Source organism: Lissotriton helveticus, chromosome 3_1, assembly GCF_964261635.1.
Source record: "Lissotriton helveticus chromosome 3_1, aLisHel1.1, whole genome shotgun sequence".
Taxonomy (NCBI): Eukaryota; Metazoa; Chordata; class Amphibia; order Caudata; family Salamandridae; genus Lissotriton; species Lissotriton helveticus.
The window spans coordinates 2099534952-2099558599 of NC_136061.1; the positions used below are offsets into that span (position 1 = coordinate 2099534952).

Genomic DNA, 23648 nt, shown 5'->3' on the forward strand with positions numbered 1-23648 from the left:
GACGGGAGAAGTCAAAGATAATAGCCATCACTGCAGCATTACGGGTTCAAGGGAGGGATACAACATATAACAAGGCCTTCACTTCTTCCGCTGCCATGAGTATGCCCTTAACCTCTCCTGAGAGAACGATTGCCGCTGCCAATGGTTTTAGTGCTGGTAAAAACAAGAGCAGTGAGCAGATCAATCCTGGGCGAGTGCCCGCCTATCCAGAGAGGGGTGGATGGGAATTAACTGCAAGAGATCTCCACAGTTGAAAATTCATAAAAAATCTCTAATCATAAAATTAAATCAGTCCCTAGTCCCATGTGCGAAATTACTTGTAACAGGTAGGGCAACTCCACGCAGTCAAATCTTTCTCGGGATCTAAAGAAAGCTCCAACATCCCATCAGATTCATACCTGCTTTGCCAAAGAAGGTGGGATAAGGTCCTCAAATGGTTGCAGGAAATGCATCCCGGAAAAAATCCCACATGGGACTTGTGGGTGAGCAGGGATATCACCTTGTTCAATCTTGTCTCTATGATTTTGAGATCTACATTAAGCAGCAAATTTGGGAATTAGCTGGCACACTTTAGTGGGTCCTTGCTGTTCTAAAGGAGGAGGGTAATAGTGTTTTTTTGATATTGCTCCAAGGGAGTGCGCTGTTGCCGCCTCTTGAATAGTGCATTTAAAAATTATTGTTGAAGGGGTTTGGTGGTCTTCTATAGCTCCCCTGAGAACCCATAGTTTCCCATAGAGTTACACGTTGGTAGGTTACAGATGGCTTCCCCCACTTTCTCCTGAGTGAATTGTCCAGCTAAAAGAGCTCAGCCTTCCTCTGATAAAACTGAGAGTCGTAACCGGGCTAGAAAGGTATCAATCAGTTTGTGCTCTGACAGGACCGGAAGTATTGCAAGGGGTATAATATGAAGCGAACCTGCCGACATGCAGGTGTCCTCCAAAATTTGGTATTGCCGGAATGGCCAACTTTGATTCACGCTATTAGTTGTACAGCTAGAAGTCTCTCAGCTTTCTCTCAGTGATTGTATCATCGCCACCTTAGTTTAACCAAGTCTTTCTCCACTGCAGTTGTGAAAAATTAATTCAGGATGATTTTTTCAAACTCCAGTGTAGGGAGGGAGTGGGTAAGATTGTACATTTGGCTGTGAGATTCCCTACGGTCACATCTAAGGACTGGAGGTCAGAGAGCTCCCGCTTCATCACCAAATCTCTCATAAGGCTCCCCCTCATTGTTGTCTTACATGCAGGCCAAATCACCCTGTGGAAAGTGATCGAACCCTCAGTGTTCAAGAGGAATGACTAGATGCGAATAGGACGTTTTTCTTTGTCCTCCGGGAATTTGTAGGTAAGCGCCTTTATTTGCCATTGAGGACGTGCAGAGGCCCAAGAACACTGGGCTATAGTCAGAGGATGAAACGGCTAAGGTCAGAGACCACACTACAAGTGAATGAAAACACTACATTCCAGAAAGTATCTGAACGACTGAACGGATGGTCACCAAAAATGTTATCATGGTGGGGAAGGTTGGAAACGATCAAGATGATGATTACACCAGTAATATGCTGCCTACGATACTATCAGAGAACTCTATAAAGAAAATCAACATGGGCCTCAATTTTCTATGGCGAGGGACGAAGCCCAGAATATCGTTGGTAAAACTAAAATACTGCAAAACCAAAGGAGGATTTGGATTACCCAACTTCAGAAACTCCAAACTGCTTTCCTCTACAGACAAGTGGCAGCCCGGTTTGTAGAAAACCCGTTGTATCACACCCCGTGGTTGGAAGTTGAAGCAAACCTAATTAATGGCATTCCCCTAGCCGCCAATATGACTATGCATACATCGATCCTTCCTCACCCAAAATATATTATCCGAAACATTAGACAGGTAGACAAATCTAACATGGCTGCAATCTGGAACAACCCTAAATTGAGAATAGATGGTAACCTAATTTTCTGGCAGGACTGGTCAAAGAAAGGTATCAACTTGATAAAAGATTTGTATACCGATACCCATCCTAAATCTTTTACTAACCTGCAACTAGAAAAGAACTTGAATAACATAGACCTGTATGAGATTTTGAAGCTTAAAGCCCAGATCTCTAAACAACTCATAAAACCGGTATCTCCTTATCTCCCCCTTAAATTGAATCAACTAACCATCACGGGTCATATGGTGTCTAGGATATATAAAATACTCATGTCTAATCCAGGTAAACGACACATGGCTAAAGAAATGGGGAACTGAAATTAACACTAAAGGTATCGAGTTTGATTGGAAACGCATACATATGAGGCCTTGAAAAATCAACTTGCCCTCTCGCATTAGAGAGTGAAATTTTAGCAGGTCGAGCTATTTTTAGCACTTACTCAACCCTGCTGGTGAGTAAACTTAAGCTGGAAGAAACAGGTGTTCTGTTCCTTCAGAAAGTGAATGAGCAATGAAAACTCCTTTAAGTCTAGTTTTTTCTCGACACATTTGCCAACCGCTCAAGGACAGAGGTCAAATGTTAGTTTGTCTTTTTACTAATTGTTGCGCATGTGTTCCTGGAAAATGGTGTTTACTTTTCTTTCTCTTTTTACAGTGAATGCTTTTTGTCAAGTGAGCTATTTGACAATAATTGTGAAACAAAATGCAGAAAAATTTCAACTTTTTCTCTAAAACAACATTTGAACAGCTTGTAAATGAATAGTAGAAGTAGATCAGAAATTATGAGAGAACTTTTATTGTAAGATTTAAATCGGAGGAAAACAAATCAGAAAACTTTAATTGGTGATGTATAAATGACAAATATTTGCAGAAATTTTATTTCCAAACATTGTACAGTATATAGTTTCAAAACCACATGTCCGTGACAAATTCTGTGGCCATTTCAATGTAAAATCTGCTGATTGCAAATAACAGTGGGCTGCTACTTTATGCTTTACTTAGTGAATTAAAATACTTGCTCAGGATCAAATAATTTGAAACCAGTTTATGGGTCAAGAGCATTAAAATAAGGTTTAGTAGATTATTTAAGTCACAAGACCTGCAGGTCTAGTAAATTCTTTTTAAATTTTTGAGCCCTGATGTGACACAATTTAGGAATAAAATCTCACCATCGCTCTCACAGACAAAATACATGATTATCAACAGAGCCTATTGGACACCAGCCAAGCTTCACAAACTTAATGTCACTGAATCTCCCCAGTGCTGGAACTGCAACTCAAGTTGGAGACTTACCACATATGTTATTTTACTGCCCTCTCCTGCAGTCTAACTGGGATAAAATCTTTGAATACATAACACACAACTTACATATTAGCCCAGCCAGAGAATTTGCATATATTATCATAGATTCCCTAGACCCCTATATAGAAAATGACAACGACCGTGACCTTCTTTACTTAATGCTTACGTTAGCTTGCAAAATCATTTTGAGAAACTGGAAGAACTTCTAACTGATCACATTCAAATTATGACACGAATGGCTAATCTTCCTAAGAGGTGGCGACAACATAGCTCTAAAACTCTCTCCCTGGCGCCCTCCTTATAGGAAAATGTGGGGCACTTTGGACGCATCCTCCTATACCTTCAAGCTGCCTTGAATGACCATTAAGACATCTAGCTATATCAATTCAAACTCATAACACCAGATACTACTCTCCTTGAGTTTGCATAAACGCATTCGACCTGTACCCTATGACCGATGTTGCGAATCCTTTGATTTTCCGTTTATACAGGGTTTTTCCTCTCACTCTGGACGTTTTATATCTTATGTATATTAGGTTATTACACAATTAGCAGCCCGTCCCGACCTTGTCCGGGAGCATTAAGGCTTCCCCTACCCCTGCCTCCCCCGACATTGCCCAGCAGCCCGTGCCCCCGCCCGCCCCGTCCCCCGCCTGCCCCGACCCCCGCCTGCCCCGACATTGTCCCCGGAGCCTTACCTCAGCCGCCGCTCCTTAGTTCACCGCTCCTCGCCGCTCTGCTCCTCACCGCCTGTCCGCCGCCGCGGAGCCTTACCTCAGCCGCCGCTCCTTAGTTCACTGCTCCTCGCCGCTCTGCTCCTCACCGCCTGTCCGCCGCCGCTCCTCCCCCGCGCCATGTCTGCCTCTCCGCTGCTCCTCACGTCACCGCTCCTCCCCCGCGCCATGTCCGCCGCTCCTCGGACGCCGCTCCTCCCCGTGCTCCTGACATGAGCACGCACGTCGCGGCCGGCGCTACTTTGGAGGGACTACTTTTTTTTTATATACATTTTGTAAATAACGTTTATTTTTAATATTTATATATTATATATTTATTATAGTAGTATAGATAGATATAGATATAGACTATAGATCTAGTGATTCCGTCGGCAATGGTAGGCAAATACTTTGCTCTTAGTGTAACTGCCTTTGACTTTTTAATTGTTTTCTTTTATTTCTTTTAAATTGAGATGCATACAGATATATTATTGAAATCAGCAAAATCATAGCCAGTTGGTGACCCGACCCTGCTTGTCTGGCAATGTCGGGGGAGGCAGGGGTAGGGGAAGCCTTAATGCTCCCGGACAAGGTCGGGACGGGCTGCTAGTAATTTATAAATATGCTTACTTAGGAAAACAAAGAGGAAATGCACGTGCAAAACACTCACTGGATATCTTAAAGATGTCCATACCATTCCCAAGCTTGTACTAAAGCAGTCCAGCTAAAGAACCTGAATCAAGTTGCATTAAGGGCAGTTGTACAAATTATTTTCAAACACAGTCAGCTATGTATCCAAAACTAAGAAACAACTACTCCTCCAAAACTATGAAACTGACAAATGGCTGATAGTTTCCTATAGAAAAGATAGAAATCATAAAGAAAACAGTAGATCAAGCAGTAGTCACCAAGCACAGATCACATGCCTATCTGCGTTCAACTTTGAAAGCACTGCAAATATCTGCATTAAGTGTATTGAAATCAAGTAAATAGCCCCTCAATTTTGAATAGATATTCAAAATAGAGGGGCTAATTACTAGATTAGTCTGGTTGGATCATGACCACTCTGCAAAGGGACATATATTGAGGTGGTCAAAATCTGCAATTTTCCATTGTAATAGGCTAAAAATATTAAGATAGGCAAGCCTGGAAGAATGACATTTCGGTGACAACGCTGTCACTCAAGGTACTATATAGACTGCCCAGATTACACAATGGCATGTTTGCAAAAGGTGCAAAACCGTTATGACCATTCTCAAGCAGGAACCAAGATATCATATTAACTCTCAACTGACAGGTCTGTCCAGGATCCCTAAGTCACCAAATTTAAAGTTATAGGAGATAACTTCTGGCTCACATGGTAGTACATCATAAAAGGGACTAGATATTGATTAGACGGCTTACCGTGGGGTAAAAGCAGATGTTCTCTTGAATCAGAGTGCTTCTTATATATCATTGTAACCAGATAGCAGAAGGTGGGAGGAAGTTGACATTCATTCAGTGTAAGAGGGACCACACTAACAGCTAGATGCATCAAAGAAAAATCCGCTCGCAAAGGGGCAGATTCTGAGAATCTGCCCCTTTGCGAGCGGATTTTTCTATTTGGGATGCATCCTCCCAAATGCAAAAATCGCAATTTTAGAAATCGCTAAATTGCTATTATTTGCATTTAAGGAATCTCAAATTGAGATTTCTTAAATGCAATGCATGAAAGTTTTAAAAATAGCGAATTCGCTAATAGGGCACGCAAATTACCATGAAGTCCAACTTCATGGTAATTTGCAAAAACTTTGAAAAATGCACTAAAGTGCATTTTTCAAAGTTTCATGTTGCTCGCACACATGCCCTAAGGGCATGTGTGTCCGCAACATATGTTCACAGATCAATTTCAGGGGTGCAACAGGGTGTCCTTCGGACACCCCTGCACCCTTGAAATCGCAATCTCAATTTGCGAATCGCTAATTGCGATTATCAAATTGAGATAGTCTTCCCATTCATTCCTATGGGCCTCAAGGCCCATAGGAATGAATGGGGAGGTATTCCTTAATTGCGACTCGCAATTTGCTAGTCGCAAATAAGGAATTCTAAGAAATCGCTATTTTTTTTGTGATTTCTTGATGCATTCCATTTTGCTATTCCTTAATAGCGAATTGGTATTTTTCGTTATTAAGGAATCTCAAAATGGGTTGTTGATGCATCTGGGGGTAAGAAACGTGGTGCTACATAATGTTGAAGATCTCAATTAGCACTCTAAGTCTAGGTAAACTCAGAAACCCATCTTTTCAAATTACACCACCAGGTGACTATTGAGTGAAACTGGTCTTCTGATGAGACTGTCAGGATTAAATCCAAGCACTGCAAGGTAACCCTTGAATAAAGATTGTACGGCAGTATAAAATACCTCATCTAATGACATACGACCAGTTTCAAGTGTCCACTGAAAGATATTGCAGCACTCTATATCATGAGTGAGTCTTTAAATCATAGCTTGTTTGATACACTGAGCTAAAGTGTTCTACTACAACTCACTGAAGAAATGTTTAAGTATGATAAATCCGTTTGAAGTCCACATTAAAATGGAAACAATTACGGACATGTTCCAAAACCCATTTAAAATGCATTTGGTACAGTGGGAAAACATCTGCATATACCATTTTGAAATGTACAAAAGCCATGTACTAAGAAAAAATGGGGAATTTCACCTTCTTTGTTATTGAACACATCGAGCACATGGCTGATTTGGTCCAACATCATACATATTTTTTTTTCTGTACAAGAGTACAAAAGTAATCGCACACTCAGGATCGATGCAATACCAGAGATTTTATTGCCAGTAACGCGTGACTGTCTAGCAGTCTAGCTCAAACACTGGAGTGTAGGGACAGCACCAGTTTTTAATACACAGCCATGAAAATAAACATAGCACACGGAGTGTGTAACATCCCAGAAAACACATGCCTCAGTCTCACTTTCTCTGACGCCTGCGTGTCAGAAGAGGGAAGTGTTGGTGGGATCCCAGTGTGTGGGTTTTCCTAACCATACATGTCTCGTTGCCCAAGTATATGAATGTTGTCCTTTGTCGATTTGATCCATATTTGAGAACAGTGCCCTGCATTATTGGTGCGGTTTTCCCTACCACAGTGCCAGTTTACTCCCTATCCTGGTTTCAATAATAATGCTCTATTTGATATACCACATAATAACACAAGTACTGTAAATAACAAATGTTATACCTAACCACTTTAATTGTACCAGAAAATGAAAAAGCTATCAGACGTAACTTGTAACTTATTAAGGCTGTCACTGCATATCACTGTGAATCCTCTGTCTAAGAGTATATTTCCATCCCAGTGGGCATGTCTCAGAGTGTAAATGTTTTCTCGTACCAGGATAGGAGTTTCCACATACATGTTGTGAGTTTCTATCAATGTCAGTGAGCATCCTGTGCCCGTGGAAGCATATCACCTGTCTCTGGGTAGGTGTACTCCTAGGCACAATATTTCTTTGTTTGAATATAGATGTATTTATGGTCCTGCCATCAGTGCACTTCCTTTTTTTTAAAAAGAACATTTTAGTAGGTTTTTCCACTCTACACATTCATGAGACATCATCTACACAATAGTTGAGCTTACAGTTAGTAATGATCTTTAGTCCCACCATGATGGTGGTGTCGTAACGGGAGGTGAAAGTGTGGGTAAGGGGTTTTGACCCTGTATTCCACGTGAGCATGTGTTTTGTTCTTTCCTCCTTGTGTTAAATACTGTGTAGCATGACGCTGACGGAAAAAACTGTGGAGAACTGGTCGACCTCCAACCATTGGTTTTAACTGGGGGTATGGTGGTATGGGGGAGAAGAGGGAGGGGGGTCGTCATGTGCTTGTGCTTTACAGTATGGTTTTGGGGCATAAGTTGCATGTGCCTACTTGCGACTGTAGTGATGGCACCCTTAGCGGGTATTATGTTCGGTACTGCCAAATTTGGGGGCCTTGACATTTGTGATGGAGCTTTGGTCATTTGCTGTCGGAATGGCTGGAGGAGAGTTGTCCATTCCATGGAGCCGCCACAATCCTCGTACCTTCTCAGCTCTCAGTGAGTCTTCTGCTGCCGCGCCCCAATTATTGACTGCTCCCGTCCAAGCCGCCAATAGGGACCCCACCACCCGGGAGTGCACCAGTGCATGGTGATGCCACGTTTTGCTAGTAATATGGCGAGTGATGCAAACCCTGCTCCCATATTCGCGGCAGTTGGGTGAGTGGCTCATCCGTTAGTTCTTAATAAGAAGCACTGGTGTTGGACCCAGCCTCGTGGCGTGGTCCTACCCCTCACGCATGGCGGGCCCTGGACGACATCGACCCTCCAGCGACCCGCTGTCGCCCCCCTGAAACTACCCTCCACGAACTCTCGACGAGAGCAGCCCCCCTGGCAACCCACGGCTCTCCCCCCAGGAACCCGGCAAACCCTGCTCGCCCCAACCCTGCAGGTCCGGCCACCACCCCGGACCGCCATTTCAGGCCCGACTCCATCTTGGGCCCATCACGTCCGAGCACGTGACCCCGGCCGCGGCCCCAGCGAAGCCCCGACCTCGAGGCACCAAGATCCGCCCAGGTGGTAGAGTGGCCACTTGACGGATCCAGGAGAAGGGGAGTTTCGATGGCCCTCCAGCCGTCCCCGGACGCCTGGTTTCGATCGCCCTCCGGCCTCCCTGGGCGCTGGCTCCACCCCCCTGCTGGGTGTCTGGACACCCTCATCCCGGCCCCTCTAACCCCCAGGCGCGAGGGTCCGGACATCAAAGGACTCCAGCCCTATATCTGGGCCAGCCCTGGATTAGAACGGCAGTTGTATCCTGGAGTCGAGAGCCCTGCTGACGCTGTCGCGGCTGACCCTGAGAAGAACTCGCTACTTGGAACCCGGAACACCTAGGAGCCTGCTGGCCCTGCCGCGGCCCAACCTCGCTGAAACCATCTTAGGAGCCTGCTGGCGCTGCCGCGGCCCAACCTCGCTGACACTATCTTTGGAGTCCTGCTGGCGCTGCCGCGGCCCAACCTCGCTGAAACCATCTTAGGAGCCTGCTGGCGCTGCCGCGGCCCAACCTCGCTGAAACCATCTTAGGAGCCTGCTGGCGCTGCCGCGGCCCAACCTCGCTGAAACCATCTTTGGAGTCCTGCTGGCGCTGCCGCGGCCCAACCTCACTGAAACCATCTTCGGAGCCTGCTGGCGCTGCCGCGGCCCAACCTCGCGGAACCCCCCAGCTCGAGGATTGAGAGCTGAGCGTAGGGGATCCCTGGGCCAGACTGGTACCAAGACTGTCCCGCTACCCTTTTCCCCCAGTTACCGAGACTCTGAGGATCCCTCGATCCGTTTGTACATATTGCCGAAAAGAACCAATCGTATTGCTGATAAAGATTCTAAGAAGTTACCCTCTTGTGTGGTGTCCCTTTGTAGTGGTGTGATTGCTCTGCTGTGACGATTCTAGGAGAGGACCCTCATCCAGGAGGCCTCTCGACGGCGCTCGGCCAATTCCTTGAGGAGAGGTGGGTCTCGGGGTGGTCAGTCAGACATCTCTGCCTCCCCAGGGACCACCTTTCTAACATTGGTGGCAAGCGGTGCGATCCGAGCCGACGCAAATCGTACAGAGAGTGACTCACCCACTACTGACAGAAACACACCGCAACCATGACGACCAAAGAAACCAGACCGACCGCAGAGTTCCAGAAGGAACGGTTGGAAGAATATAACCACAAAGAATTGAAACAATTCTGCAAGGACCTGGGCATCGCTACCACTGGACTAAGCACCAAAGAGGATTTCAAGCAGGCCCTACAAACATGGGTGGAGGCAGGAGCAACGCCACCCCAGAGCGAAGACAACACAGTTCCGAACATGCACCCGGAGACCGACGCAACCCCAGTGGGGGAAAGACATACAAACATAGACACGGGCCTCTCCCACGAAGACGCCCGAGAGCGAGAAAGGAGCCGGCTCCACGAATTGGAGCTCGCACGACTACGTTTGGACGGAGAACTACAGCTGGCCGAGAAAAAGATAGCCCTTGAGCAACTATGGCTACAAGGAGACCTAGAGGAGAAACGAAGGCAGAGAGACTTGGAGGAGAAGAAGCTCACGTTCGAGCACGAGCGTGGCTTAAAAGAACTTGAGATCCAGGCCAAAACTGGGGAGGCCAGTGCCTCCGGGAACCGGAGCCTACCTCCTCCTGCGGACACGAAGGTCCACATCCCCAAAGATGTCGTCAAAGAATACTATAAAAACGACGACATCCAACAATGGTTTAAGGCCTACGAGGTAGCCATGGCCTCTCATCGAGTACCCCAGAAAGACTGGGGTGCCGGCTTGTGGGGGAAGTTCGTCAACGAAGGGAGAGACGCCCTGCTAGAGCTCCCAGACGCAGAGATGACCTCTTATGAACACATGAAAGCCGCCCTCCTCACTCGCTATGGACTCACCCCCAAGATGTAACGGCAGCGATTCCGAGACTGTAAAAAACTCCCCGGTACTACATGGGTGGAGTACGTGAACTTCTATAGTAGAGCCCTAGAGGGGTGGATCAAAGGCAGCCAGGTCACCACCTACGAGCAACTGTTCACCCTCATTGTATGGGAGCACCTCTCCAACAACTGTTTTATCGAACTCCGGCAGCATCTCCTCGACAGCAAACTGACAGAGTCACGTAAACTCGCCGTCGAGGCCGATCGATGGGTGAGCACCCGGGTCCCCCGGAGCCCGATGGGAGACTACGACCGAGGTTCCCCGGGGAACCACCGCCCGCGAGGCGGCGGGTGGGGCCAGCACAGGAACCGCGACTCCCCCGCAGGGCTGCCCCCGACCTCCACTTCACCATGCCTGGCCAGAAGAGGGGCCCCCCCAGCACGGCCGGGCCCCGCCCGAACGTTACCTGCCACAGATGCCAGCGTCCCGGTCATTATGCCAATGACACCCTCTGCCCGATGAACCAACGACCCGGCACCACCGGTCCTCCAAGCCGCCAGATCGCCGCCGCCGCCCTGGGAGAAGAAAGGGGCGAAGAAGAGGACTATGACCCCGACCAGGCCGAGTGGGAGCCCGCCGCTATGTCCCTGGTATGTCTAGGCGAAAGAGACATGATCCCCCGGGCCCCGATCCCGGGCAACACTCAGAAGTACCGCCAGTGGGTCACCATTAATGGGCACCGGGCCGAAGCCCTCCGCAACACCGGAGCCAGCGTGACGGCCGTCCGTTGCCACTTGGTGACCCCTGACCAGATCCTGCCCAATGTGCTGTGCCCCGTACGGTCGGCGGACAATTCCGAGAGCCTGTGCCAGATGGCCCGTATCCCCTTCGAGTGGGGAGGGGTGTCGGGCATGCTGAAAGTGACCGTCCGGGACGATGCCCCCGTGGACTGCCTCCTCGGGAACGACCTAGAAAGTTCCCCCTGGGCCGGCGTCGAACGGAGAGAGCATCTGGGGATGTTAGGCCTTCCCGAGTGGGCCTGCGCGACCACCCCGACGGAAGCCGCCCCGACTGAAGATCCCGGGTGGCCCGCACCTCCGCCACCCGCCGTACCCGAAGACAGCGACCCCGAGCCCGACCCACTGGGGCCCAACAGTGAAGAAATTGCTGAACTTGGCAACCTCCCGGAACTAGCCCAATGGAGCCAAGAAGGTGGCCCCACACGAGAACAGTTCCGGCAAGAACAGAAAACCTGTCCCTCCCTCGAGGGAATCCGACAGCAAGCCGCCACTCAAGCCACCGGAGACCCCTCGGGGTCCCACTGGGTCTACTGGGACCACAATCTCCTCTACAGTGAACAAAAGATTGCCGAACTGGGGGCCGGCCGGGTGCTGGTGGTCCCCCTCCGATTCAGAGACTTCCTCCTGAAACTGGCACACGACGTGCCCCTCGCCGGGCACCTGGGGCAGGACAAAACATACAGCCGCCTGGTGACCCATTTCTACTGGCCAAAAATGAAGAATGATGTGAACAATCACTGCCGGACTTGCCCCACCTGTCAAGAAAGCGGAAAGAGCGGGGGAAAAGTCAAGGCCCCGCTCCAACCCTTTCCCGTGGTAACCACCCCCTTCGAACGAGTGGGGATCGACATCGTGGGGCCCCTGGACCCCCGAACCTCTCAGGGGCACCGCTTCATCCTCGTCCTGGTGGACCATGCCACCCGCTACCCAGAAGCCATCCCCCTCCGGACCATAACGGCCCCCGTGGTGGGCCGAGCGCTAATGGGGATCTTCTCCGGGGTAGGGTTCCCCCGAGAGGTCGTGAGTGATCGGGGCACAAACTTTATATCAAAATATATGCGGTCCCTGTGGCAACAGTGCGGGGTCACCTATAAGTTCACCACCCCGTATCACCCCCGAGGGAATGGGCTTGTGGAGCGGTTTAACCGAACACTCAAGGGAATGATCAAGGGCCTGGAAGAGCCCCTACGAACTATTGTACGGACACCCTGTCCGAGGTCCCCTCAGCCTGGTCAAAGAAGGCTGGGAGACTACAGTCCGAGATGCTCCGCCGGATGTCTACCGGTACCTCCTGACCCTCCGAAACCAGACACGGAAGTTCCGGGAACTGGACGAGGCCAACCTAGAGGCCAGTCAGGAGGAGATGAAACGCTGGTATGACCAGAACGCCTCGTCCATCGAGTTCGAGCCGGGCCAGCAGGTCTGGGTCATGTCCCCGGTCGAACCTTGTGCCCTCCAGGACAAATGGACGGGGCCCTTCAAAGTGGTGGAGCGCAAGAGCCCCGTCACCTATCTGGTAGACATGGAGTCCCCCAGGAACCCCCTCCGGGTTCTACAAGCCAACCGGCTCAAGCCTCACTTTGTCGCACGGAGCTGAGCCTACTGCTAGCTACGGATGACGGATCCGAAGACGACTCCGAGCCCCTGCCTGACCTCATGAAGTGCGCTGAAAAAGACGGCTCCGTCGAGGGAGTCACCCTCTCATCCGCCCTGACCCCCGAACAGCGCCAGGACTGCCAAGAGCTGTTGGGGCACTTTGCGGACCTGTTTTCACTCACTCCCGGGGTCACACAGTGGTGTGTCCACGATGTCGACACAGGGGACAGCCCGCCCGTGCGACACCGGGCCTACCGAGTTCCCGACAGAGTTCGGGCCTGCATCCAGTCCGAAGTTGCCAAAATGCTAGCCCTGGGGGTGGTCGAGCCCTCAGATAGTCCCTGGGCCAGTCCAGTTGTCCTGGACCCTAAAGCCGCCGCCACCCCGGAACTCAGGTTTTGTGTCGACTACCGGGGACTGAATGCCGTCACCAGGACCGACGCCCATCCCATCCCCCGGGCCGATGAACTGATCGATCGCCTGGGGGCCACCCGGTACCTCAGCACCTTCGACCTCACGGCCGGGTATTGGCAGATCGGCCTCACCCCTGGTGCCCAAGAGCGATCTGCCTTCTTGACCCCCGATGGCCACTTCCATTTCAAGGTGATGCCCTTCGGCATGAAAAACGCCCCGGCTACCTTCCAGAGACTGGTGAATAAGGTGCTGGCGGGGCTAGAAGAGTTCAGTGCCGCCTATTTGAACGATATTGCGGTGTACAGCCTCCACTGGGCCGAGCACCTGAAACACCTCTGGGAGGTCCTGACGGCCCTCCGACGGGCCGGACTAACTGTGAAGGCGAGCAAGTGCCAGATAGGCCAAGGTTCCGTGACCTATCTGAGGCACCAAGTGGGGAGCGGCCATGTGGCTCCCCTCCAACCAAAAATTGACGCTATCATGGCCTGGGAGCCTCCGGTCACCCAGACAGCAGTCAGAGCCTTCCTGGGGCTCACTGGGTATTACCGGCACTTCGTAAAAAACTATGGGAGCATTGTGGGGCCCCTCACTGAACTGACCTCCAAAAAGCAGCCACAGAAGGTGCACTGGACCCCCGAGTGTCAGACGGCCTTCGAGACTCTGAAGACTGCCATGTGCACCGCCCCTGTGCTCCAAGCCCCCGACTACAGCCGAGAGTTGGTCATCCAAACTGACGCCTCGGAGCATGGCATCAGGGCGGTCCTATCGCAAGTTAACCCCGAGGGGGTTGACCATCCTGTGGCCTTCATCAGCCGGCGATTGCTGGCTCGAGAACAACGGTGGAGCACCATCGAGAGAGAAGCCTTCGCCGTCGTGTGGGCCCTAAAGAAACTCCGGCCCTACCTCTTCGGCACCCACTTCCGGGTCCAGACCGACCTGCGGTGGCTGATGCAGATGCGTGGCGAGAACCCGAAGCTGCTGCAATGGTCATCTCCCTGCAAGGGATGGACTTCACTGTGGAACATCGCCCTGGCAACGACCATGCCAATGCTGACGGCCTGTCCCGCTTCTTCCGCCTCGGCGAGGAGAACCCCCAAGAAGATGGGTGACTCTCCCTGACTTCAGCTGGAGGGGACGTGTGTTGGACCCGGCCTCGTGGCGTGGTCCTACCCCTCACGCATGGCGGGCCCTGGACGACATCGGCCCTCCAGCGACCCGCTGTCGCCCCCCTGAAACTACCCTCCACGAACTCTCGACGAGAGCAGTCCCCCTGGCAACCCACGGCTCTCCCCCCTGGAACCCGGCGAACCCTGCTCGCCCCAACCCTGCAGGTCCGGCCACCACCCCGGACCGCCATTTCAGGCCCGACTCCATCTTGGGCCCATCACGTCCGAGCACGTGACCCCGGCCGCGGCCCCAGCGAAGTCCCGACCTCGAGGCACCAAGATCCTCCCAGGTGGTAGAGTGGCCACTTGACGGATCCAGGAGAAGGGGAGTTTCGATGGCCCTCCAGCCGTCCCCGGACGCCTGGTTTCGATCGCCCTCCGGCCTCCCTGGGCGCTGGCTCCACCCCCCTGCTGGGTGTCTGGACACCCTCATCCCGGCCCCTCTGACCCCCAGGCGCAAGGGCCCGGACATCAAAGGACTCCAGCCCTATATCTGGGCCAGCCCTGGATTAGAACGGCAGTTGTATCCTGGAGTCGAGAGCCCTGCTGACGCTGACGCGGCTGACCCTGAGAAGAACTCGCTACTTGGAACCCGGAACCCCTAGGAGCCTGCTGGCGCTGCCGCAGCCCAACCTCGCTGAAACCATCTTAGGAGCCTGCTGGCGCTGCCGCGGCCCAACCTCGCTGAACCCATCTTTGGAGTCCTGCTGGCGCTGCCGCGGCCCAACCTCGCTGAAACCCTCTTAGGAGCCTGCTGGCGCTGCCGCGGCCCAACATCGCTGAAACCATCTTTGGAGTCCTGCTGGCGCTGCCACGGCCCAACCTCGCTGAAACCATCTTAGGAGCCTGCTGGCGCTGCCGTGGCCCAACCTCGCTGAAACCATCTTTGGAGTCCTGCTGGCGCTGCCGCGGCCCAACCTCGCTGAAACCATCTTCGGAGCCTGCTGGCGCTGCCGCGGCCCAACCTCGCGGAACCCCCCAGCTCGAGGATTGAGAGCTGAGCGTAGGGGATCCCTGGGCCAGACTGGTACCAAGACTGTCCCGCTACCCATTTCCCCCAGTTACCGAGACTCTGAGGATCCCTCGATCCGTTTGTACATATTGCCGTAAAGAACCAATCGTATTGCTGATAAAGATTCTAAGAAGTTACCCTCTTGTGTGGTGTCCCTTTGTAGTGGTGTGATTGCTCTGCTGTGACGATTCTAGGAGAGGACCCTCATCCAGGAGGCCTCTCGACGGCGCTCGGCCAATTCCTTAAGGAGAGGTGGGTCTCGGGGTGGTCAGTCAGACATCTCTGCCTCCCCAGGGACTGCCTTTCTAACAACTGGATACTATGTGATGATTTTTTTTTTTGATTTTTTTTTTTAAACGTGTGATGATTTTTTTAAGTAACCTAGTGGACCACACAGAAAACAACAATTCCACCGCCATGACAGCAAGTTGTTGGAAGCTAGGGGAACTGTACTAAACCCTACCTGAAGGTCACAGACTAGCCACTCAGCACTCTGGAGTCACGATTTATCAGACTCAGTTGTCACCTGATTTGCAAACAAATGCAAATATTTTTATAATCAGACCGGAATATACATCCAGAGGAAATCGTGACCTCCTGAATAGAAGCAATATCTTAATGCTGTTATCAATAGAGTTAATCCGCTCTGAAACCCCCTCTGGGGCGAAGCCACCAAGACATCCTGGAGGTCACCCACAATCGCCCAGAAAGTTCTTGAAGAAAGCCTCGTCTTTAAGAGCTGTGGGATAAATAACATCCCCTATCGGGCACCAGAGCTTTCGCCAGCCCAGGGCAGAAGATCAGCAGGATCGAACAACCCCAACTGCTATTTTCTTAAAGAAGACATGGGGCACTCACCAAGGAAGATGAGGGTCCCACAATATATACACAGGCGTCTTCAGAGCTATATCGACTCACATTACTTGTACAAATATTCTTAAGTGGCTCTCCAGAACAATAAATAGTCAACCTCGCAGCCAATGACAGGACATGGAAAAGGCTGCAGCTGCTAAGACTGTGTTCATGGAACTTTAACGGCTCAGCAGCAAAATTTCAGAGCAGGACTTTTCCCATTACATAAAATCCTTCGATATCATTCTGATGCAGGAAAACTGACTGGCAGAACCACATCATCTGCAGGGATGCAAGTGTTTCTTTAAGCCGGCAGTTAAGGGGGCAAAACATGGCCAAGTACACGGCGACATGACAACTTACATATCGTTAGCCTGCACAGCCTCAGCATACCCATTACACTCTGCCTCATCGGATACCAATGCAGTCAAAATAGTCCCCTGTCTCCAAAACAGGCAACTGATATAATAATCATCAACGCCTACATCCAACTAAAAAAGCTATGCTAAAGCTGTGCGACAGCTGGTAGAACACCACGTGGTATATATAAGCAAGGGAGAAACTGCAAACATTGTCCTCACAGGGGATCTGAACCTGCATCTGCTGGGCTCCTCATGGGACGAATCTGTTACAGCCCAATCTTCCCGCTGGGACTTACCTGCGCAAGACGGAAACTCTCATTGCCGTATGACCAGACTAGGCCTATGCCTATTGGACGATCTAGAGCACCTCAATCTAAGGGCTCTCAATGGCAGGTTCCAGGAAGATAACCCAATGGTGGCTCATTTTATTCCTCTTTTACAAGCACGAAGACAGACTATACCTTTGTCACCCTTTCAATGTTTCAACATGTTGTCTAGTTCCGCCTAAGAAAAAAAGGCCTATGGTCCTCAAGAAATATCTCTACTAACAACTGCGCCTGTATTTAGCCGTTCAACGGAGCTACCCGATTCCATCTTCACAGTTAGTTATAGGAAGATTAAGTTTGCACAGTCAACGAAAGGGTATCTGTCAGAGTCAACAATTATACTTCGACAAGCACAAATGGGTACAACAAAATATGCAATAGGAAGGTGGGAGTGCTTCACTAGCATTTTGGAGGAAACATTTGTTGTGCCACTCAAAGCAAAACCCCAACGAGGTGGGGAGCATCCCCTTTCTTTAAAGAGATGTTAGAAAGGGTGTCCATTGGTAGCTTCCTGGTTTCCTTGCCTGTGGCGTGTGCAGCATGATGATGGTTAAAATGGTCCCCTAGATACACTGCCCAGGTGTCTTTTGATATGTGAGGCGTAACACCCTCATGTGATGGACATGTTAACTTATTGATTGTCCCCCAGATTTGGGTACTATCGTGTTTAAAATCTGCTAACAACTTTACCCAAATTTCGTCTTCTTATGACCTGTTAGCTGCCCCACTTCTGCTTCTTCCATGTTGTTTTTTGCTGTTGAAGTTATGTCTGTAGTAGAGTGATGCCCTCAGGATTATGTCGAAGGAACCTTAGGGTGTTTTGTACGGTTCTTTTGACTTGCTTTAGTTTGATCCATTGGATTATGCAGTCCTAGAGCCCCTTCCCCTAAACCATCTGCACCACAGTACTCCTATAGGTCACCCCAAACAAACTCAATTAGATAGCAAATCAGAAAGGTCAGGAAAGAAGGGGCCGTGGGACCCAACGGCATCCCCCAGGCAATCTTCAAACAGACCGCGGAATTCTAGGCATAAGCATTAGAACTATTCTTCTCTAAAATCAGACTTTGTGGCACAATCCCAGCCTCTTGGAGAGGCTCGATAATCTCTCCAAAATATAAAAGCGGGTATAAGACCTTGGCAAAAAACTATCGTTTAGTTGCCCTTATTAACATGGAGTCAAAATACTTTGCAATGACACTGCTAGAGGAACTCTAGTCCTGGGCAACTGAGAATACAATAATACCACTCAATCAAACTGGGTTCTCAAAATCTCCGCACAACTAACATGTTGGCCATGTCACTTCTCATTGACATGGCAAAAGCCTCAAAACAATCTCTTCACCTCTGCTTAATTCAGGGCAACTTTCAACCATGTGGATCGGTGCAGGCCCTAGAGTAAGCTGGCAAGCTAAACTTCTGCCAACAACAACATACGGCAGCGGGCTCCAGAGACATAGGGGTGTTAAAATACTGGACTACGCCCTAATCAAAGCGTACAGAATTATCTTCAGCCTGCCAAAGCACACCTCGCCAGAACCGGTCAGGCTAGAGTTTGGACTGCAAAAGCAGTCCCTGTCCAGGCAAGGAAGTGTCATAATCTGCTGGGGCAAAATCTGAAAGGCTGCTCCCGGCCCTCTATACCACTGTTTATGGCAACAGCTACAACAGAGAGACACTTTGCCTGCCAGAACCTATCATCAAGAATCCCTGATCAAGATCAGGCTGACCGAGCTTTGGGAAGCTTCAATCAGCCACACTGCCTTTTTTTAAAATAATCTGTATGGATTCAACAAAGCTCCTCTTGCTAGTGGAAGATAAGGCTGTGTTCTCAAGCAGAGCCCATGATTAGCAGTCATTGAATAGTTACAATGCACGTGACCCCCAAAAATACTTTACCCTGGGCTACTCCAGAACCACCATGGGGCAATTCTTGATACACCATTTGCGGCTATTGCCGTGTGCACCGCACCTTCCCCAATGGCAGAGGGAGGCCACAACAACGGCCTGCCGCCTGTCTGGCACAGACACTGAAGACCTGCCACATTTGTTATGAACCTGTAAAGAGCTGTTGGAGGAAAGGCGACACTTGATTATGGTTCAGTTCAACCCAAGAGGGATCCGCACGGAGACAGGCTGTGTTGGTATGCTTCGCGCCTGAGGATCCACAGCTGTACTGTCGATTAGTAAAATTCCTTGCACTGGTGAGCAAGTAAATTCCAAAAGGAGACATCAAGGTACTCTATGATTCTTCCCGAACCTCAAGAGATGGCTGGCAAAAACGACATCTGCTACGGGCTTGGTTATCACGGCTAAACCATGCCTTGTGGTCGGAACTTGCCATCCTTGCACCTGACTCTAAGCATTGCCGTACTCTGCATACTGCGCTTCTTCACTGGGAACTAGATTCTGGCCATCCCTGACATTACTCCACGCTAGGATCACAGGCAACAGCCCTGCATGTGACTAATCCACGCCTTGAGGTCTGAACCCGTCATCTTTACACCTGACACTTTCTGCATGGCAGCACTCCTGCACTGAGAACCAGACTTGTCCATCCCTGGCACTGCCCCACCATTGAATCACAGACAACGGCCGTGCACTTGGCACTTTTAGTTCTCATTCACTTTACAGTTGGCACTTTCTGCACTTGGTCAAGTCTGGTTGTTGGGAAGGCGCTTCAGAGACTTAGCACTTTAAAAAAAACAATAGACATTCTAAGCACTTCCAAGTGGCACTCGATCTTGCATTTGGTCTAGAGAAAGGAGCTTGGCTGTTAATTGTCAATGCTGCTGTTTGAACCTTATCCATGCAATTACAAATCTATATGACGATTAATTCTTTTTAGTCAGTTCTTGCCCTTAATGAGCTATTTTTATCTATGCACGTGAGTATTACATTTTATTGCATGTCTTTATGGTTTTATTGACTGTTTTACTATATTGTAATGGCTTTCATTAACTATGCAAATAAAATAAACTTAAAACTTGAAACTAGTGAACCGGACTGGGGACTATGGTGTATAGAGAAGCGGGCGGCTACTGAAATGCAATAGGGTACAATAGAGAGACTACCCTAACTCCAACACTGAAATGCACTGAGTACAAGGAGTACCTTCATCAATTCCCTACTGAAATGTGGATCCTAACATTGATCATTACCAATGAAGCAGAAAATTATTTAACAACTGACAGTTAAAATAAAGGTGAGGAAATTCTGAAAAGGCAGTCAAAATGTTAGGGTCATGGTATGCATGAAAGGTAGCTGTGACCAGTACACATGGTTACAGCAGGATATTACATCACAGCAATTACCCCAGTAAGGGTCCCCTCGTCTGTTCCTGAAGTGCTCGGACCTCCTGGATCTCTCCACTTTGCTAACAGAGATGAAGTCTTCCCAAAGACTGAAGTGTTCTGCTGCTCCCTTGTCACTTCACAGGGCACAAATGATTCCAAAGGTGTCCAAATGATTTTTCTTTAAAAAAATAAAATTAAAAAAAGAATCAAATACGTTTCAAATTTGAAAGTAGGTCTTTCTTTTGAGATGCAGTACTTTACACACAAATTACACAAATAAACAAGAATTGGCATAGCCAATAGGTCTCGCATTTGGGACCTTATAAGTGTGTAGCCATGCAAAAGTTGGTGTTGTTGCACCAAGGATATTCTGCTGCATAACTAAATACTTATAGGGTCCAAAAAGCGAGAACTATTGGCTATGCCAATGCTTGTTTGTTTGTTGTTGCTGTTGCTGTTTTGTTTAAGTTGCAAGATCTACAATAGCTGGACATGGTTTTTGTTAACAGTTCTTTGCATCAAATGAACTTGTTTTCATTGCTCTGAATGTGCTTTCCATTCTGGTTGTAGGAAGCAGTCATTCCAGGGGGTGTGGGGCTGGCTAGCTGTGCGCATGCGCCGAACTTTGCAAATGAGAAAAAGCCTGGTGCAGGCGCAATTTACAAGTGTGGAGTGAGTGAGCCCCAGGCAGCATGACTCACTCACAGAAGAATTAATGCACTGCACCTGCATACTCAGCATGGTTTAAGGAAACTCGACCCACTCCCTCCCAGGCATCAAACACATATTTGCCAAGAAATTCTGAGAAGAGCCTGCCTGCTGCACTGACGATTGGTGGTGTGTGTGCCCGGTGAAAGCATGCACTGACGGCTGGTGGTGTGTGTGCCCGGTGAAAGCGTGCACTGACGGCTGGTGGTGTGTGTGCCCGGCAAAAGCGTGCACTGACGGCTGGTGGTGTGTGTGCCCGGCGAAAGCGTGCACTGACGGCTGGTGGAGTGTGTGCCAGGTGGAAGCGTGTACAGACGGCTGGTGGAGTGTGTGCCTGGTGGAAGCGTGTACTGACGGCTGGTGGAGTGTGTGCCTGGTGGAAGCGTGCACTGATGGCTGGTAGTGTGTGTATGCCTGGTGGAAGCGTGCACCGAAGGCTGGTAGTGTGTGACGGCTGGTAGTGAGTGTCTGGTAAAAGTGTGAACTGACGGCTGGTGGTGTGTGTGCCTGGTGGAAGCGTGCACTGACGGCTGGTGGTGTGTGTGTCTTGGGGAAGCTTCCACCAACGGCTGGTGATGTGTATGCCTGGTGGAAGCGTGCACTGACGGCTGGTGGTGTGTGTGCCTGGTGGAAGCGTGCACCGACAGCTGGGGGTGTGTGTGCCTGGTGGAAGCGTGCACTGACGGCTGGTGGGGTGTGTGCCTGGTGGAAGAAGGCACTGACGGCTGGTGGTGTGTGTTTGGTGGAAGAAGGCACTGACGGCTGGTGGAGTGTGTGCCTGGTGGAAGCATGAACTGACGGCTGGTGGTGTGTGTTCCTGGTGGAAGCTTGCACTGACGGCTGGTGGTGTGTGTGCCTGGTGGAAGCATGCACTGACGGCTGGTGGTGTGTGTGCCTGGTGGAAGCGTGCACTGACGGCTGGTGGCGTGTGTGCCTGGTAAAAGCGTGCACTGACGACGGATGGTGTGTGTGCCTGGTGGAAGCAGGAGCATTCACAGTGATAGAAGACACAAATGAAACTGACGAAGAGGGATGGGGAGAGGGAGGGGGGAGGGGGGGGGAGTAGTAGCAGAGGAGCATGATTCACAGCAAGAAGACACAAATGAAGCGGACCAGGAGGGAGGGGGAAAAGGGAGGGGGTAGTGCAAGCAGAGGAGCCTGATTACAGCAATAAAAAAAACACAGATGGCAGCTGTGCACGAGCTTGTGAACGCAAGCTGTAGCTTTAGGGTTCCGAGACCCCGGAGACCAACCCAACAGGATCCAGATGGTCAGGCAGAGAAGAAGAAAATGAGCCCCGGGAACCAGAAACACCACAGAAGCCAGGTGCCCCTGCACCCGCAGCCACAGGACTGCTGGAGGAGCTGGAGGAGCCCCCGGGATAACAAGGAAGAGAGACCAGGCACTGGCAGGACAAGGATAACAAGGAAGAGAGACCAGGCACGGGCAGGACAATGGAACATGGCAAAGCAAAGGCTGAAAATGAGCCCCGAAGAACACCAAGTCCCGAGAGGGGACCAGAGAAGACACATCCCAGGTCACCAGCAAATCCGATCCCCCGAAGAACCACCAAGGTCCTCTCGAACAGACCGAGCATAAAAGACACTCCGGCCGCATGGAGCAAGAGGTCAACCAGAGAAGGACGAAGGAAAACCCCTGCCGCATGAAGGAGAGCCAAGAGAGGCGCCAGGATCTGCAGGAAGACCCAGGGCGAGGGCCTGAGGCCGGAGGGAAGGATGCAAAACAGGAAACGCAGAAAAAAGCAGCGACTGGGAAGCGGAGAGAGGCCTTCCTGAGACCCACGGCTCATCAAAAGATGCCAAGCAGAACCAGCGAAGGACAGCTTTAAGGGCCAAAACATGGAAGGGAACGGGCCGAACCAAGGAGCAGACCCACAGGAGAGCCAGGACGGGCTGAAGCCGCCGGACACCCACGCCCCAGAACAGAATGGAGTGGGCCCCAGACCCGAGCTCCCCGACAGGAACTCAGCAGAAGAATTACATGGCAAGCAAACAGGACACCCTCTCCAGCAGAGCCACCGCACGGGGACCGGAGACAGGCATCGGAATCAGCCGAACCCAGATTCCGGAGGAACCTGCAACAAGACGACCCTGTATCCATGACTGACAGTACCCAGCCATCAGAAACTTCCCGCCGCCACCGAGGAAGAAAATGCCGAAGACGATCACCCACCGTCAGGGACTGTCCAGATCGCAGTGACAGGGACCCAGCTGGGCAGGGCCCCCAGGCATGGAGGCAGCGAGCCAGGGTGAAAAACTGGCCAAAACCGCTCCCACCGGAAGGACGCAGGAGACACTCACATCGGGGAAGACTGAGAGGCCCCAGTGCAAGGCACCCCAGAAAGGCAGGGCACCCCAGAAAGGCAGGACGCCCCACACAAGAAAAGGCATGCAGAGGCCCCATGGCAGCCAGAAAGACAGAGGACACCCAGCCACCCCGAACAGCCGCCGCCAAATCCACGAAACCCCGCACCAAGGAGGGCGCAGAGAACAGGCCAGTCCCCAGCGCCTCGGCAGCAGCCTAGCAGGATAGCAGATCCACCAAGCAGCATGGCCAGGACAGAGTCCAACAGCACAACAGGAGGAAAGGGGCGATTCCTACAATAAGCAAAGCTGCCGGAGGTAGCGAAAGACCCCAGCACTGTAGTGAAATCCCACTGATGCAAAAGAGGGCGCAGATACACCTGAAACTATTCAGGACCAACACAT

The 23648-nt window shown here is 50.6% G+C and overlaps 1 protein-coding gene across 1 annotated transcript in view; it reads right to left on the minus strand.

Moving 5' to 3' along the window:
- The window catches only part of MAN2A2 (mannosidase alpha class 2A member 2), a 709606-nt gene that overhangs the window by 674472 nt on the left and 11486 nt on the right, over window positions 1-23648 (minus strand). Inside the window, exon 2 of the mRNA XM_078683269.1 lies at window positions 20230-20389. The gene's annotated coding sequence lies outside the window, so the exon portion shown is untranslated. The remainder of the gene's footprint in view (window positions 1-20229; window positions 20390-23648) is intronic.